Source organism: Chiloscyllium plagiosum, chromosome 16 (genome assembly GCF_004010195.1).
Source record: "Chiloscyllium plagiosum isolate BGI_BamShark_2017 chromosome 16, ASM401019v2, whole genome shotgun sequence".
Classification (NCBI taxonomy): domain Eukaryota; kingdom Metazoa; phylum Chordata; class Chondrichthyes; order Orectolobiformes; family Hemiscylliidae; genus Chiloscyllium; species Chiloscyllium plagiosum.
The window spans coordinates 43791347-43810650 of NC_057725.1; the positions used below are offsets into that span (position 1 = coordinate 43791347).

Here is a 19304-nt window from a genome sequence, read left to right on the forward strand (position 1 = left end):
CAATCAAGTCTGCCTCATTACACATCACAAATCTAGAGTTGCCTGTTCTCTATGGGCTGTACCACAAGCTGCTCCAAAAGCCCATCTCATAGATATTCCATGACTTTAGACAAGGTTTAGACAAGGGTAATACTTGAAATGAGGAGAAAATGAGGATTCAGATGCTGAAGTTCAGTCGAAATGTCTGGGGGTGCCTCCACTGCCAAATCCCAGTTACCCAACACCTGGAAGAAGGGCGCCTCATCACCACTCAGCATCAATGTTGATTTCACCAGTTTCCTCATCTCCCCTCCCCCCATCTCACCCCAGATCCAACCCTCCAAGTTGGTACTGTCCTCTTGAACCTGTTTGTCTCCTTCCCACCTATCCGCTTCACCCTCTGCTCTAACCTATCACCTATTGTCTTCCCAGCTACTTTTCCCCCAGTCCCACCCCACCTCACATTTATCTCTCAGCCCTCTTTCCTCTCTCCAGTCCTGATGAAGGGCCCAGCCTGGAATCTCAACTCTCCTGCTTCTTGGATGCTGCCTGACCCTTTTTTTTCACCAATGCCATGCTTTTTGACACAGGCTGGAGTCATACCTAGCGCAAGGGAAGAACAGTACAGATTTGAAACAGTTATCACAATGAGAGACATTGGATGAGGCTTCAGCAACCATAAAAAGTAAATAAAACTGAACTCCCACAATTTAAGAGTGTTGGTGCAGTTTGTTAAGATTTCACATTCCTCATTGATAATTCAAATCAACTGACATTTGAAAGTTATGGCACGTTTTACTAAAAAGTGCAAATATAATACCATCTGTTTTTAAAAAGGAGGGTGATCATTCACATTATAGTCATGTTAATTCCCCATATTGGAGGCAAGGCTAATTGAGGTTTTGGTTAGAAACAGGGCAAAATCAGAGTTGGATTTTGTTGATAGAAAATTAAAACCTATGTTTAAGAATATTTAATTGTGTGTTTTGCAGGCTTAAGATGTTGAGATATGTCACTATATAAGTCTACATAAGTGATGCTGTAGTTGAATTTGGTAATGGTAAGTTCACATCTGAAATACTTAAGCATTTTGGATCTAGAATTGTTGGACAATGTAGATGATTTCTGAATGTAGAAAGCTGAACAATGAGGAAGGGACAAAGCTAGGATTTGACTCTAAAAGTGAAAACAAACTAAAATGGAGGGGTTTGGAGAACATGAAATTATGGAAAGCTCTTTTATTAGCCTGGGGAATGAAGAATTCGGAACACAACTTAGAGTTACATTATAACAAAGCAGAGTGTTAAGGAAGATGTTTTAGTGTGAAAACAATATTGAATTTTGGAACAGATGCTAGGGTGGTAGCAGAAAAGCATAGCAATTTTCTTCAAAAGGGATTTTGATAAATTCCTCTCAGAAGAAATGTCTGTGCATTTTGGAAGAATAAAGCAATTTAAAATAAAACTTACTACAATTTAATAATTTGACTGCTGGAATATTTGATAAAGTGTTACTTAAAATTTGTATGTCAATGGGCTATATCCAAGTTAAATTACCATCAAGAGCCATAGTTGATAGAGGTTATAAGAGCTCTTTTTTACTCAGTGACCTTGCATATGTTTTGATTACAGTCTGACGAAAGTTTGTTCATAATACTGCAGGTGCTGTCAGGAGAACATTCTGTACAGTTACTCCTACAACTCACCCATTGTATCAATCTTCCAATGTTTTGCCACATACGGAGGTTATGTAGAAATAGTTTAATTTGAAATGAAAATTACGATTGTGGAGGGGTTATTTTAATTCAATGAGCTAAATTGTACAAGATAGTTGCTTTTACAGATAACAGATTTATCTATTGCAAGTTACATCATCATTTAGTGTCAAGAATAAAGTTGTTTTGATTTGTGAAGTGAAAATGTGGAGAGATGGAAAAATATTCAGAGTTCCGATCCAATATTATGGGTTAAATAGTCAAAATTAAAATATTCTGAGCAACTTAAATCTGTTGTCTTCAGGAGGCAAAGTAAACTGCAATTAAAGTGTTTTAAACATAATGCATATCTTTGCTTACATCACAAAATATATCAATATTTAAACCATGGACACTCAAACCTCCGTTCCACACCTCCTGAGAGATTTTCTGAATCTATGTGACATTTCAGTGACAGAAGCACCATGAGAGCAGTGATAGGTTAGAAGAATAATATACAACCATGCAATCAACCAGAAGCCTTCTTTCAGAATTCTTGAAACTGACAAAGAACTAATTTCAATACACACAAAGTATTATACTATTAAAATATTGTACCACACTCTGGAAAAAAAATTACTCCCAAGTTTACAATTCAGTTTAGGTCAGAGAGTATTAAAAACAATTGGTATGTGATGTGCTCACATCTTCGATTCTTCTCATCCATCCTTCAATCCCTGCAAAATTGTCAACTGAAATCGTGAATTTACCTTATAGGAAACTTGTGAAAAAGGAATGATACACATCCAGTGCTGTGCTCCAGCAGATTGCATAAGAAAGCATTTCAGTTAAAATTCTGCACACATAATATCACCGTACTTTAAAATAATTCACTGCATGGACAGCATTTTGAGTAAATCCTAAAGTACCATGCAACATAATGCAAAACTCTCCTTAAAAGTATTCTTAAAATACATATCTGGCTCCTGAGATGCTTACATTAGGGAAAAAAATGTTCTGAAAAGAAAGCATCAAATTGTGGAATTAGTTCTAATGCCACACATTCTAATGATGATTTTCTTTTCCTGTAGCGCATATCTTACACATTCTTTTTATACATTCCATTGGGACCATATATAGTTGATTTTACAAATAAACGTTTCAAATAAAAACAGCATTTTTAATGAAATATATTTTGGTGATAGTAAAGAACAATTTGAAAATGGCACGACACATGCAGTATACTTACAGATAGATGACTTAGAAGGTGGAAAGCTTCATATACATTGTAATGATACGGTTTTCCCCCTCCTCCGAATTGTTACAGCACAGCACTATTTGGCCCATCATGCCAGCACCAGCTCTTCAAAATGATTTCCTAGTGCCAATCTCCTATCTTTTCCCATGCCATTGCATTATATTTACATCCAAATAATCATTCTTGAATGCCTCAAGTGAGCCTGCCTTAGCCAAATTTCTAGGCCCAGCATTCCATACCCTAAATACTTGCTGTGTGAGAAGAGGTTCCTTCCTCACATCACCCTGGCTTCTGTTTTTGCACAACAATTTAAATCTACGCCCTCTTCGTCTTGCCCCTGTTGAGTGGGAACAGTTTCCCCCTATCTATTCCAAAGATTAGATCGCCCATTCATGATTTTGAAAACTTCCATTAAATCTCCTCTCAGCCTTCTATTTTCCAAAGAGAACAATCCTAATTTCTTTAATCTCAAACCTCATAGCTAAGTTTCTCATACCTGGAACAATTCTTGTAAATTGCTTCTCTATGCTTTCTCCAAAGTATTCTCATTTTCCCTATAGAGTAGCATCCATAACTATATACATTACACCAGCTGAAGTCTAGCAAGTGTCTTATTGATGTCAAACATTACTTCCTTGCTTTTGTACTCTATGTCCCCATTAATAAACCCAAGGCCCTGTATGCTTTGTTAATTGCTCTCCCAAGCTGCAACAATCTATGTACATATGTCCCTCGACTTTTGCATCTTCTTTATGGTTGTACCCTTACTTTATATTGTCTTTTAATGTTCTTCTGACCAAAACACATCATCTGACATTTCTCTGCACTTAACCTCATCTGCCCACTTCTCCAACTTGCCCATGTGCTTTTGGAGCTCTGCACTATCGTCCCAATACCAATCCCTGGCGAACTCCACTACAAACTTTCCTCCAGCCTGAAAATTATCTATTGAGCATTACTCTGTCTTCAAATCACTCAGCCAATTTTGTATGCACATTGCTACGGTCACTTTTATACTGTGATCTATAACTTTCCTCACAGGTGTGTGTTGTATGGCACTGTATAAAATGCCTTTTATTTGCATTTTTAAAAGCCAGGGACTGAAATGTGAAACAGCAGTTTTAAAAAAAAAAATCAATATCTGAAAGAGTATCTACAATTTTCAAGACCAGGCAACCCAAAACCCATGTCAAGCATCATGTAAACAACTTAACAAGAAGCAATTGTAGAATGACAGAGGATTTGGAGTGGAGAGTGTGTATAGACAGAAAGACATATTCACAGTTCTTCCCCAGCTCAGTAGTAGTTTCTCTATAGTCAAAGTGCACTGTAAACCTAGAAAAAAATTTAATCTTTGTGTAACCATTGTTTTACACGGTCCATTTTAATTGATAAGCCAGAGACATTTTAGAAGTGTACCAGAAGTGTATGTCTCTCACCAACTAGTGGAAGAAATCAGAGAAAGATGATTGAACAATGCATTGGCAAGCAGAAGAGTCATTTCAACATCAGTGCTGGGAAGAAAAAAAACTACTGGAGTGCCTGTCATGAATATTTCAACTTCAATTTTACTGTGTGCAATATATATAGAGAGTGTTGAGATGTAAGAGTTTTAATTATTATATGCCAATCATTTATTAGCATACATCTGTAGCTCAAGTCTTATTATCTGTAATACAGAGATTCTGTACAGTCTATAAACCTGGCCCATACTTTCTAAAAACCTGGAGCTAAAAGATCGGTAAAACTGGGGCATTCTGTACAAATTTTACAAACTAACTTTTTTTTACAACTCTAGGAATAGTGGAGCTTGTTTTCCAACCCTCTAAACCAGTGAGTCATAACAGCATTCATAATAGGAGTTACTTTACTAATAAAATAGAAGTATCAATGGGATGTGCCTTAACAGAGATTGAATAACTCACAGGAAATGGAGAAGTGAAACAGCATGCTCGTCTTATAATGAACAGGAGAAATCAAGTAAATCTCCAAGATCAGCAAAGACATGTCTGTCTATGCATTAATCCCATAACTCTGCAGTCAGTTTTAATTCAATGCAGTATAAAGTAAGTGACTAAAATGGGTTGCTATCAAATCTGTAAATGACAGCAAGGAATGAGAAAAAAAACCACAATATTGACCAAAGGCAGATAGACAGAGTTAAGGTACAATCACCCACAAACTCACTGAATGGTAGAACAGACTCAAGAGGTTGAATGACCAACTGGTGCTCCTAAAAGTCTCAAGCAGGGACTGGAGAGGATATACAGGGACATTTGTCAGAAAGCAGTCAGTAAGGAAAAGAGGGGTCAATCAGGAATGGAAACGTATGAAATTTGTGACATGGACATGTTTAAGCTTTGTGCACAAATGGAACGTGAGAAAGACAGAGTTTATGGGAAATGTAAGATTTAATGCAACATTTCACAAAAGTAGTCTTGGATTGGCTATGCAGGAAAAATAGCTAAAGTCTACCGGTGAAACAAGTATAGGTTCAAGTTTTTCCAACCCAGATAAAAAGATAAGGCCAGACATGGATAAGGATGCAGAGGCAAAAAAAAACTTCAAATAACTAAGCAGTTAAAGGAAGGGAGGATGTAAAGCTTGATCAAATAACACAAGGTTTGGGATATCCTAACACATGCTGAGATAGCAGCTGAATAGTTAAATGACTTGTGATCAAAGAAATAGAGATGCTGATAGAAACCAAAGACAATGTCTTTGCCTGTCAACAGAGTAGGCTAAGCAATCAGACTTTGAGACTTTAAATGATAATTTTATTGCAAAATACACCTTACATCTAAGGAACACTCATATCTAATTGCTTCCTCTGCACACAAGTTACTAGAATACTCCAGTACTTTGTGAAAATGAAAAAATTAAAACAATAAAATCACAATATCCTGAACAACTGAACCAGAAAAATATTAATTCTTGTTGCTCACTTGGCAGGTGATTCACAAGCACAGTAGGTTTCAACAGCACATTCAACTACATCGCTAGATCATCTAATCGACTGAATATTATACCATCTGATTGCAGTGCAATTAATTAGCTTCTAAACAAAGCAAAAGTACAGCTTGACTTCAAAGAAAAGAAAGTATTTCCAGATTCCAGGAATGCCATGATATGCAAAACTGAAACTACCGCTTAAGTGGTTCATTTAAAAAATTACCAACAGCCAGCCAGTGTGACTGTCAAAAGTGTTTCCTGGACTTTCCAAGAATCATCCAACAGCTACAGTCAGTTCTACTAACTAGGACAGGATTATGGGTCAGTTAGCAAACATTTGTGAAAATGTCCAATGCCTCTGGAAGCAAAAACCAACATTTAGTCATTAATCAGAGACAGGAAATCTCAAACACGGGGTCATTTTCTACTATGTGCTGTAAACATTTGCAAAGCTATTAATAATCCTGCACAATGGTCATATTAGTTTAAACTCTAAGGATGAATTAAACCCATCATCATGAAATGTTTTGAGAGGCTCAGGATGAGACATATTAAGACCCTGCTGCCCCCCTCCCTGGACACCCTACAGTTCACATATCAATCCAAACATACTGGTGTACAAAATGCAAATCAGAAACAGGAGGTGGCCACTCTGCCCATCAAGCCTGCTCCGATATTCAGTATGATCACTTTCAAGCTGATACCCATTGACACAATGTGGATTCCTGCTTACCCCAAATACCACTTAACTCCCTTTCTAATCAAGACTCCATTTCCCTGTTTTCAAAGTAATCAAGAACTCTGCTTCGCCAACTTAGTGTCTGCTTTTGTTTTGCTTTCAGTGGGCCTTACCTATTCTCTGCCATTGAACACTTACTCTGGACCTCTCTCTCTCTTCTCGACAATCATTACCATTCTGTTAGCCTTTTGTTCTGTGTCGCCCAGTATACCCTTTGCCCTTCTCTTCGTCACTTGCTCTGTCCCTCCCGTTTCTACAGTATAAAATCAATTATTCTGCTTCTCTTTGATTCCAAAGAACTGCAATATTGGACTTGAGCATTAACTATGTTTTTCCCTCCACAGATTCTCCCAGACTTGTCGAGTATCTTTAGCAGTTTCCAGACTTCAGACCTCCAGGATCCACTGTGTTTCACTTTTGAGCTCTGATGTGACTTGTACCTAAATGTACATCACTAGGTATAAAACAAAATAATGTCAAAGTTGGCTTGTGGTATTCTGAGATTTATTTTCCACAGTAGCCTTCTTTACAAATAGTTAGAAATTCTCAAAAAATGTTCCCGAAAGATTACTTATTCATTGATCAAGTTTGTTTAGTTTGTAACATATTTTATTCAATATAAAATAACATTGTGATAACAATTTATAAAACATAACCTTAAAACAAGTATGATATGCAAAACAGAATACTTAAGCATAATGGTACATTTACTGACTGTTGAAAATGTTTCTTTGACAAATTCATTGCTAATATCAGACATTTACACATTAACACGTGGGCTGACAACAATTCAGAAATTTAACATTAAAAGAAAAACTATCCTCTCAGAAATTGATTAATCTGTGTGTGAAAGGACACTACCACTTCAATAAAATCCTAGGGGATAGTAATAGATAAATGCACCTACATTGCAAGTTGCATCATCATTTAGTGTGAAGAAACAAAAGGAGCAGAAACAGTTGAAACCACTTCCCATCAAATATCCAAAAATAGCTGAATTTGCACCTGTTTTGCATGTGTAAGAAAGAACATGCTGCTCTACTTGTGGTTAATAGAAATGCTGCGTGTGACAGACTGAATTTCTCAGACTGATTTCCTACAAAATGAAGGTTTCCTGGTTATTGGCAGTAATTACACCAATTTCCAGTAAATGACAATATGGTCTAGATTGATTCTAACCTTTAAGAATAATATCTAACACAGGCTGACTTGCATCTCATCTTGTAGTATTCCAAAAGTAAGCAAACAGCCAAATCTTTTAAAGAATTTATCACTCCTTTCCGGAGGATACTGACCTTTAATTGAGAGACAGTCCTATTGATTCTGTTACTAATCTTGGGCATTATTTAAAAAAATCTTTTTTTATCCAGAACACACAGAATAGCTCAATTCATTCCACCTGGACAGCAGAGTGTTTGGCGCTGCTGCCTCACAGCACCAGGGACTCAGTTTAATTCCAGCCTTTAGGCACTGTCGGTGTGGAGTTTGCATGTTCACCTTGTGGTTGTTTTTGATTTTCCAGACTCCTCCCACAATCTAAAAGATGTGCAGCTTCAGTAGATAGGCCATGCTAAATTTTCCTGTAGTGTCCAGGGATATGCTTTAATAAACATGGGGTTATGGGAATGAGGTGGGTCTGGGTGATATGTTCTTCACAGGGTCAGGCAGACTCAAATGGGCCTACTGGCCTCTTTCTGTATGGTATTCTAAGATTCTACCGGACATTGATGGATGCTTACTTACCCTGACTGACTCTACCCAATTTTAACTATTTACATTCAATTTTCTCTTAACTTTTCCTCCTCCTACTGGCAGCAATTTCTTACTGAGATATGCTGACAATGACCCCTCTGATTCCACAGAGGACTGACCATTAGGAGATCAGGTTTGATACTGAATGCAGGGTGGATGTTCGTATGTGCACAGTCTCTCAGATTTACCAAGCAGTTCTGACCTAATAATTATAAATATACACCAGAATCAACCAGAATCACTGCACTATAAGGAGGATACCCAGCTCTTGTTCCCCTCTCTAACTCGGACAACCAAGGTCAAATGCAGATTCCCTTCAATTTCTCAAGCTCAGTTCAGCAAATTCAGCATAGGCTTAGGAACAAATGAATTGCCTGCATGATCTGTATGACTCAGCTACTCACTGGATAAAATCAAAAGTTATCAAAAGACAGGTCTCTTACTTTTATATATTACACAGCAACAGGAATTGTTATTTTCTGAAGACTGCTGCACAACTATTAGAGATTCAAGTCATTTGAGAATGACATCTTAAAACATTGCAAAGCTGATTCCATGGAGAGATTAAATTTTCAACATAAACACAATTTTTCCTAGACATATAATTATGCAAAGGTGAATTACACATATTAGTGCTTAAACTTAAAAAATCTCTGATTCTAATTTAAAATTAAAAACTTTTGGTTTTAAAATTAAAATCCATTTCAGTAGTTCCAAATGCTACTTTGAAGCATTTGTAAAAATAGACCATATTAAACTAAGGTTAGGAAAATTGTAACAAAAAGCAATAAAGTCCCATTATCACTAATCACAGTATAAAGCAATGCACATATTTCTAAGTTATTTTTAAAAATTGATAATCCACACTAACTGCAGAAAAACTCCACAACATTGTGTTCATAAGACTTCCTAATAATATTAAGAAACTTCACAAAAATATTACTTAGTAAACTTAAACCTGTCCCATTCAGGAATAAAACTGAAAATAGATAATAAATGGACTGAAGGGTGGGGAAATAATTGGTACTGTTTAGATTAGTCTTGTCAAGAAAGATTGACCGATGTGGGGTGGTTGGGCGAGGGGGTGTGGAATGCTCAACAGGTTGCCCTGGGGCTCAGTGCTGAACCACTACTATTTCTGACAAACCCAGTGACTTGGATTAAGAAACTCATTTTAGATAGATCAAGTTTATGAAGAGAGGCAAATGCAATTGAAGGTGGCTGTGATGAAATGAACTTTAAAAATACAAGTGAAGTTAATGATAGTAGATGACATGTTTAATTTAAATAAGGGTAAGACATTGCATTTAAGAATGAAAAAGTATACACACTTTATGATTCCAATGTGTCTCAAAATCGAGACTGAAAGAGAACTTACGAGTTTTAATGGTCTCAATGGTCAACATATCCAACCAATGTAGAGCATCAATAAACTGATCTAATATGAAAGAAAACTAAATAATACAATCTTTAGATTACAATAGAGGAAGTTATGATCAAGCTTGTCTGGGCAGACATATCAGCAGTTCTGCATTCTGTTCTGGTCAGCAAGAAACTGGGGAGGCATTCAAGAGTGCAGAGAAGATCCTTAGTGCCAGAAATCTAGGTAATGAGAGAAGACAAGAGAAATTCATAGTTTGTCAGCAAAAAAAGGCAGCACCTAGGAAGCAATATTGTAGAGGGGTACAAAAAAACCCCAGCATTTATATAGTGCCTTTCACAACTTTTTAGGATGCCCCCAAGTAACATCACTAATGAGTACTTTTAAAGCACATTCACTGTGGCCAATTTGCGCATAGCAACCTCCCACAGAGATGTGATAAGTGCCAGATAAGTTGGCTTATGTGATGATTGAGGGATGACTATTGCACCAGAACTCAAGGTCAAGCTCCCATAACTGTTCTGAAAAAAATAGTATCATGTGATCTTGCACATCCACCCCTTAGGGCCTTGACTTATCTTCTCATTCAAAATACAGCACCTTTGACAGCGCAGCCCTCATTAGTGCACTGCGAGTGTCAGCTTTGATTGTTGTGAACAAGTCTTGATGTGTGACTTGAACCCACAGCTTCTGGCTCAAAACATGACATTACTATTGACTGAGTGACAGCAGACACAGAACAGCAAATGGTTTTGATCAAGTTATTCTGGACACAAACATTTAAGTTCAAACCAATTAAAATGGTTAAAATTACAAAGGAATTCAAATTGGGCAAAAAGATTGATACTATTTCATCTGATGGAAGCAATCCAGAATAATAGATCTTAGAAAGACAGTGACAAACTTGTGCAGGAACAAAGCGACCACAGCGACTGCAAGTCCCTGCTGAGCAAAGGAAAAACATTTGCCTTTGTCATCCATACCAAACTGCAAGTCCTGCGTGAAAGTACGTACCCTGAATTCCATGTGGTTTCAGAACTTTAGAAAGGCACAATTGACATGATCTTCTCAGTCCAGCAGCTGCAAGAAAAATGTCATGAACAAAGGACACCAATAATATATTGCCTTCGTTTGTCTCAGCAAGGCATTCACCATTTCAGCAGTCTATACAAGCTGGAGAAAATAGGTTGCCTGCTGAAACTGTTCAATGTGATCTCCACTCTCCATGACATCATGATGACCAAGGTCAGCTATGATGGGGCAACACAGGCCACCCAAGAGATCCATAGTACTGTCATATAGGGCTGTATTCTTTGACATATTCTTTTATTTTATGCTTGTAAAGCAGCTGTCTATTCACAATAGGATTGACAGGATGCTGTTCAATTTTGCTTGCCCAGGATCCAAGACTCCAGCATGCACGGCCCTCAGAATTGCTCTACACTGATAATGTCACACTGGCATTCATACAGAGGAACACCTTCAGCAGCAAGTGACTCGTTAACATCTGCAAAGAGTTTGGTTTGGTTTGACCATCAACATTAGGGCAACATATCTCCTGGCAGCAGGACAATGTCAATGTTGATAAGTGGTCGTATGTCATTGTGTCCCTGGAAGCTGCTGAGGCCTTCCCAATCTACTTTCTACAGTCTTCAATCAATCAATTTAATCAATTAATCAGTCACTTGATGCTGAAATCAAAACATGTGTCACCAAAACTGCAACAATTATATTTAAGCTGATGAGTGGGAAACAAAAAGAAGAAAGCTGACAGAGTGCTATCTGGAAGACTACAAAATCTGTCTCTTCAGCACCCTCCTTTACAGTGGCAAGAACTGGATAACATATACTGGGCAGGGAAAAAGGCTAAAAAGTCTTCCTTCAAATGTCTCAGAGCTCTTCTGCATCTCTTGGTGACTACCTCAAGAGTTCTTGGCACTTAATCCCATCAGCATACATTCACTGCTGAGCCAATTATGTCAATTAGCTTGGCCACATTCAGATGGATTACTGTAATATACCCAAAGAACTGTTCACTGGGTCACAATTTGTTGAGCATCCATGCCACTGTTACAAATAAACAAACAAACAATACATGACATTGGTGGATATTGGCGCTGACAACTGTAGTGACCTCTGGAGGGGGACTCCTTGGAAAATAATTGGAAGTGGCAAAAAGAAACAAAACTCAGACAGGCCCAAGTAAAGCAAAAAAATCAGTGAATTATCCACTTCTCAAACCATTGTCCTGCTCTGCTGGAAATGCAGAGACTACCAAGCTAGATTGGAGCTCCTGAACAACACCAGGCAATGATTAACAGAGAGTTGATCACCATGGCACCATTGTAGAAGACAGAAACTGCCATCACTATTCAGGGCAGAAATCAAGTATTTTTATCCCATAAAAGATACTGGAGATGTGCATAATTCTTCCTTAAAAGGCTATGGACGATATGTCAAGTCAAGTTTAAGCCTCGGATTGATATATTTTGTTGGGTAAAGAAATCAAGGTATTTGGTTCCAAAATTGTTGAATGAAGCTGAAATGAGTTACCTATGGTAGAAAGATGTGAAAGGGTTGGACTGGCAGACATGCGTGTGTAACATGCAAAAAGCAATATACAATACAGAACGTGACTATTTAAGAGCAAAGGAGTCAAGAGCATAGAAGCTAGTTTAAAACAAACAACTGGATGGCTGAATAGGGTGCTTGAAATTTATCCTGAATGAATGTATAAGGTGAACTAAGTTGCTAAACTCATTTCAAGGTATCTAGCTCCACAGTACATATGTCACCCCATTGAAAAGGATAGCTGATTTACATTTAAGATTCCAAACCTCCTTCCCAAATGCGTAAAGGAAAACGAAAGATCACTTCACAATCACTCTACAGTAAAAAGCAGCTAGTTTCTAGCAATTGCTCTATGTAGGAAAGCAGTTGCAGTTGTAAACATCTAAGCGTGGCAGGAGGGCTTTTGTGGTGCAGTATTCTTCGGGTCCAGTAGTAATGTCCTTACTCTAAACCAGGAAGTCTGCATTCAAGCCAACCTACACCAGAGGTGTGTAATAATATCTTGGACAAGTTGATTAGAAAACATATACGACACCCAACCATCTGAGTATTTCCAGTATTTATCTGGGAGACTTGTGGCACTGTGACAGTGTCCCTGTGGCAGGGATAGAAGGTCCAAGTTCAACTCCCACCTGCCTAGGAGGTCTATCCTACCATGTCTGAACAAGTTGATTCAAAATACTTACAAACAGGACAGTGAAGTTCACTGGTACAACAAAATGGAATACTATCTCTGTATATTTTAATGCCAATGTTCAAAAATGAAAAGACTACAAAACAGTTCTAAATGTAATATCCCAAATGCACGGTTATAGAAGAAATGATCAAGAAGCTTGAATCACAAAGCAACTGCCATTATGGAGATATGAGGCGCACAGCTGTAATACAGCAACTGCTACTCAACTCTACATACTGTAGATATTAACTAGGTTACAAGTCACCATATTCAGTCCAAATGTTCACATTCTTATTTTACAAGCTGAACACTCAATAAACACATACTTATGTTTTACCTCAGACTTAGATACAATATTTGTCTCAATCATAAACACTGTAATAACTTAAAAATGCAACAATTTTTAATCTTTATATTAATTGTCCATAATAATAATAATAATAAATCCTCACACTTGACCTAATCAGCCTCAAAACCCAAGTAATTTATAAAACTTGCAAATATGGTCTGAAAAGGCCTATAATAATTTCATGCCACTTTTGCTGCATGACTGCATTCTAATGTGCATAGTCTTGGTTAAGAAGCCCAAAAAATACTTAAAATCTTTAGTAGTGACTAGTTGAAAACAAATGTACTGTAGGAAACAGACAAATAGTTTAGGCAACACTTGTATCTTGCAAATGGCTTTTATATCCACAGTCCAAAGATGTGCAGGTAAGGTGAATTGGCCATGCTAAATTGCCCGTAATGTTAGGTAAGGGGTAAATGTAGGGGTATGGGTGGGTTGCGCTTCGGCGGGTCAGTGTGGACTTGTTGGGCCGAAGGGCCTGTTTCCACACTGTAATGTAATGTAATCTAAAAAAAATATAGTAAGCTTGAAATCTAAATTCAAAAGTACAAACAGAATGATAACTCAGTAAGCTTGAAACCACACTGAAGTGGTTTCATTTCAGATGTGGCCTTTAAACAGGTAATACTTAGAGATAACTACTGGGTTGCAGATTGCAGCATTTGTCACTGTGGATGAAAAACTGAGCAAATCAAGGCTTGTTTTACTTACCCCACCCAACTGCTGGTACTAGCCTTACCAGGACACATACTAAACAAGAGTTAACTAATCAAGATAACGTACGTGGCATGGCATTTATGTTACCAGGAGTACAATGGGAGTTACTTTCATTTTTAACTGAAGCATTTTACTTAAAAACAACTTTTCTTGCACGAGTAAGCCAATCTTATTCTCTACATTTGTTTCTTATAAAATGACTACAGGGCAGCACAGTGATGTTAGTCATGGACACTTCAACATGCTTTGGATTATGAATTAGAGACAAAAAACAAACTGCAGATGCTGGAAGAACACATCAGGAGATGCTGCCTGACTTGGACAATAAATTACCAAAGACCACCCAAGCTGGCGGCTCAGCTCCAATCTTGGCCATTTTGAGGAAGTGCTCTCTTCACAAACTAACAGGAAATATTGGTAAGCTACTTAGAAACGCTGCACTGATATAACTGCAAAGAGCTGACCGAAGTGAACCCAAACAGAAGTCAGTGAAGTTGCTTTGTGAATCAACAAATAGCATGCATAGAAAGAAGGAAGTAATGGAAAACTGGGTCAAAGTAATTAAAATTAACAAATATAATCACATTAATGCTAATGTTGAACAATACCTACAATTACTATTATTGTAAAGTTCCTACACCTAATCCTACAATTTATAAAAACAATGTTAATATTGTAACCAGAAGTTTGACATAAAACAATGCAAAAAATCTAAGTGGGAACAGATCCAAAAGTAGCTTTCAAAAGACAATTGAACAAATGGTCAAAATGAATAATTTGCAGGGCTGTGAGGAAAGAGAAGTAGGAATACACGGATAACTTTATCAAAGTGCCAAACATTAGCTCAACCAGAAGCACTCCATTGAAACAAAAGGAAAGCTGCAGCTGTGGTCTGTTGACACCTCAGCTCCTTTGTCCCAACTCACCTTCAACCATAATAAAAGACAAATAACTTCAATTCTGTGTCTTCACATTAACTAGAGGTTTCAGGTAGAACAAGCACATCGCACTGCCAAAGTTTATTTGTAGGCCACAATTAGAGTCCACACTGGCTTACCTTCAGATTAACTCCAAGACTCTGATTACTACTGTACTGAATTCAAGACACATTAAGAACAAGCTTATGAGTGAACCCAAACAAAGCCTTACCCCAGTTATCAATAGAAGAAAGGAATTTTACAGCCTGGGTCTATTATGTGCATGTCGTTTATCATAGGTACGAGGGGTGCTTACTCTGTCATCACACAGAAGTGTAATAGGGCTTCTGTATTTTTTTTAAAAATAACATTATTGGCAAATTAGCTTCCAGAACAGGGAGCATTTTTATAATATAGTAAATGTCATACTTCATGAAGAGTTTCATACAAGTGTAAATTCCATACAGGCTCAGCAGGACATATAATTAGATCCAGAACAATAAATTTAAAGAGCAATCAAATTGTACTGGAATATTATCTAACACGTCAGCCACAAGTTTCAGTTTTAAAAATATCAATCTTAAGCATGTTTCATTTTACAAATGTCAACTGGAGGAGGTTTGATCTCACATCCCGAAAACAATGATAAGTTCACGTTTGGTTGTCTGATTGAGATGGGCAAGTAACCAATAATGGTAAGACAGCTTTGAACATTTTTAAATACTAACTCAGCTAACCCAGATCAAATCAATATACTATCATGTTTCCCAGTGGTTCATGAATCATTGCATTACAAAAGGACAAAAAGACGAAAATTTAACACCAGAGTTGTTACTTAGCTCAACACAGTACTACACCTGTGGCCAAAGTGGTCAAACATTTATAACTACATTCATTGAACTTTCCTGTCCATAAATCAATTGGAGATGCCAAGTTTCAAACAGAGAACAAATGAAATCTGGGAGAAAGAGAATGGAATTTAACTGTAATTATAAGCAATTAGTAATTTGTAACATGACCTTTCCTGTAGGGAAAACTTTTGAGAAAATATTACACCTTTTAACAATTGAAGTTAGGCAACACACGTAGGGATTCTACTGGTGTTCTACACAAACACAACAGCATAAGACAAACACTTTCCATTACCATATCAAATAGTAGTGTTCTGCAGAACAGTATACCCATAACCAGACTACCATTGGGTTGCCTGATTTAACACAATGTTCTAACACAGCACCACAAAGTCCACAAGCAGGTCAGTCTGATAAAATTAATTACTAGCAGGTTTTTTTTGCATTACTTGTGGGGAAAAGATTTCCACATTAACTACAATGCATTCAACAGAGGATAAAAAGTAGTCAAACCTGTAGCCAAACAGTCACGTACCAACATTCCCACCAAACCAAACTAGCCAAAAATTTTGACTAGTGTTTAATTTCTGGGAATAGACAACTCTCACAACTCACTTTTAATTGAATAGTGACACACAATCTAATTCAAACCTCATGATGAATAGTTATTGTTATTTTCTGCTTGGCAGGGGGATCAAATAATGCCAGTTATTCTATACACAAATATATCTCCTCTTGGAATGCAGAGATCACGTCCCTATCCCTGAACCACCTGCTCCAAAGGTCTGTCATAACATCTCTGAACAGGTTGTTTAGAAAAACAGGTTAAATAAAAATAAATACACAGACTTTTAGGGCCCTCTTGTAGCACAGTGGTAGTGTCCCTCCAGGTCCAGGGTTCAATCCCACCTGCTCCAGAGGTGTGTAATAACAGATTGATTAAGATAGAAGGTTAGTTTTTCAAAAATTGGAAATATTATACACACACTTTCGGGTTCTTGTGGAGCAGTGGGAGCATTTGTTTGAGCTAGGCGACATGGATTTAGTCACAACATCTCTGAACAGTTTAATGAGAAGTATGGTCACAGTGGCTCAATGGTTAGCACTGCTGCCTCACAGCACCAGGAACCCACGTTCGATTCCAGCCTCTGGCGACTGTGTGGAGGTTGCACATTCTCCCAGTGTCTGCATGGGTTTCCTCCCACAATCCAAATATGTGCAGGTTTGGTGAATTGGCCATGCTAAATTGCCCTTAGCGTCCAGGGATGTTTAGGTTAGGTGCATTAGTCAGGGGTAAATTTTGAGTATTAGGGTAGGAGAATGGGTCTGTGTGGGACACTCTTCAGAGTGTCAGTGTGGACTTGTTGGGTTGAGGGGCCTGCTTCCACACTATAGGGGTTCTATGATTCTAAAAGTATATATCTGCTCTAGCAGGCACTTGTAGCACATTAGTTTTCTCCTTTTCTCTAAGGAAGGAGGATATCTGAATATCTCTGAGAAGGTTGATGAGAAATTATCTATTACAACGTTGGGAAGGTTGACCCACACAAACTGGTTTTAATTTTTTTTTAATATGCAAAACTTTCGAAGGACTTTGGGGGGCAGTAATGTCCCCATCTCTGGGCTAGGAGGCCTGTGTTCAAGTCTCAACTGCTCCAGTGGTGTGTTGCAACATCTCTGAACAGGCCGATTAGAAAATATCTATACATAAACTTTAAAGGGCCTCTTGTGGTGCAGTTGTAACTCTGAGCCCAGAGGGCTGGGTTGAAGTTCTACCTACTCCAAAAGGTTGCAACATCTCTGTACAGAGAACTAGTAAAATATCCATGCACAAACTTTCTAAAGAATCAGTTAATAAACTAGTGGGCCAATAGTTCCTGAAAAAAAAAACATTGCTATACAGCAGTGCAGTTTAGTTGCAAGTCCTTCTCAGCAAGTACTTTGTCAGTCTATTTTCAGCAGTGTATTCCACATTTAATTTTTAAACTGAATTTAGATGGAGAAGATGAAAGTTGCAAGACAAACTCAAGCACACTATATTTTTCTTTAATAGAAATGTAAATATAAAGTTTAAACTTGGCACTCCAGTCAATAGATTATAAACTCTTTTCACAAATAAAACCTCCCTTCTGAAGCCTACAGGAAATTCTGATTGCACTGAAGCAACCTGATGGTACCTCTGCATGCCCTGAAGTTGTTGTCTTCGTTCCCAGTTTAAACTTTATCTAAAGATTAAACTTTTGCCTTCCATTGCTTTTTTTAATGCAAATCTTATCAGATTTTACAGTCTGTTAGAATATATGAGCAGATATGCACAATGTTCCCACTATTCTAACAAATCCATACTAGTGAATATCTTACTATCATGATGGTATAACTATCATTATGTTTACATGGAATTAAAACTGATAGTCACTGCCATAAGATAGGCATTAGGTAAAGATATTACCTATATTGACAATAAGTTTTCAAGGTAAAGAAAAATGGAGGACTATTTTAGACAGCAAAGTCAAACTGCTTTCAAATAGTGAAAAATAGAGCTACGTACGCACATATGAAATACAGGTACAAAATACTGTCCTGTCAGCACTTGTGTAAATTAACGTGTATCATAAGCCCTCTTTAAACTAATTTTTAAATTTGAGAAGTTGGTTTTTCATTAGTTGCAATCAGTGTAGGACTATTTCTTCAAGTTAATTTTATGCACAAAACCCAATCTTAATACTGTAATGTTAAACTATTCCTTGATTCAAAGCCCATATGGAACTTCCCCAAACACAGTGGAAGGTATAGCTGGTAGTTGAATAGTGCAAACAGAATTTAAAACTGTGAATATGAAAATGAAATGAAAATGACTACATAATAAAACCAAGATCACTTTTACATTAAGTCCAATATGGTTCAACTTATTTCTGCCTCTAAATATCTGCAAGAAAATGTACAATTGCATTTTTGGGGGAGGGAGGTTAACACTGGAGTCAAAACAATGTACCCATGTTGCATTCTGGAGACTTGAACACAACCTGAGCTGACATTTCAGTGCAACACGGAGGAAGTGCTCCACTATCAGAGATACCATCTTTCAAGCGAACTAATAATTTTTCTTTACAAACTCTCATCACACTATCTGAAAGACGAACATTTGTATAATGTCATTCACGATCTCAGTACATCGCAAAATGTCAAATACCTAATTAAGCATTTTTTGAAGTTTTTTTTGCAATGTATGGAAACAGAAACTAATTTGCATTTAGCAAAATCTCAAAACAGCAAGTTGATAACAGCCAGATTACTGATTTTTAATGCTATTCATTGATAATGGCAAAGATACTGGAGGAAAACTCATCTGCTCTTTTCCGACATGAGTGCAATGGAATTAATCCACAGCGAGACAGACGATGTTTAAAAACTCATTGGAAAGATGACATCTCTGGTAGTGGATCATTTACACAGTATTGTCCAAAAAAAG

General features: G+C 37.3%; 1 protein-coding gene across 1 annotated transcript in view; it reads right to left on the bottom strand.

The window, feature by feature from the left end:
- Window positions 1–19304, bottom strand: part of mob2a (MOB kinase activator 2a) — a 237146-nt gene that overhangs the window by 201259 nt on the left and 16583 nt on the right. The window lies entirely within an intron of this gene.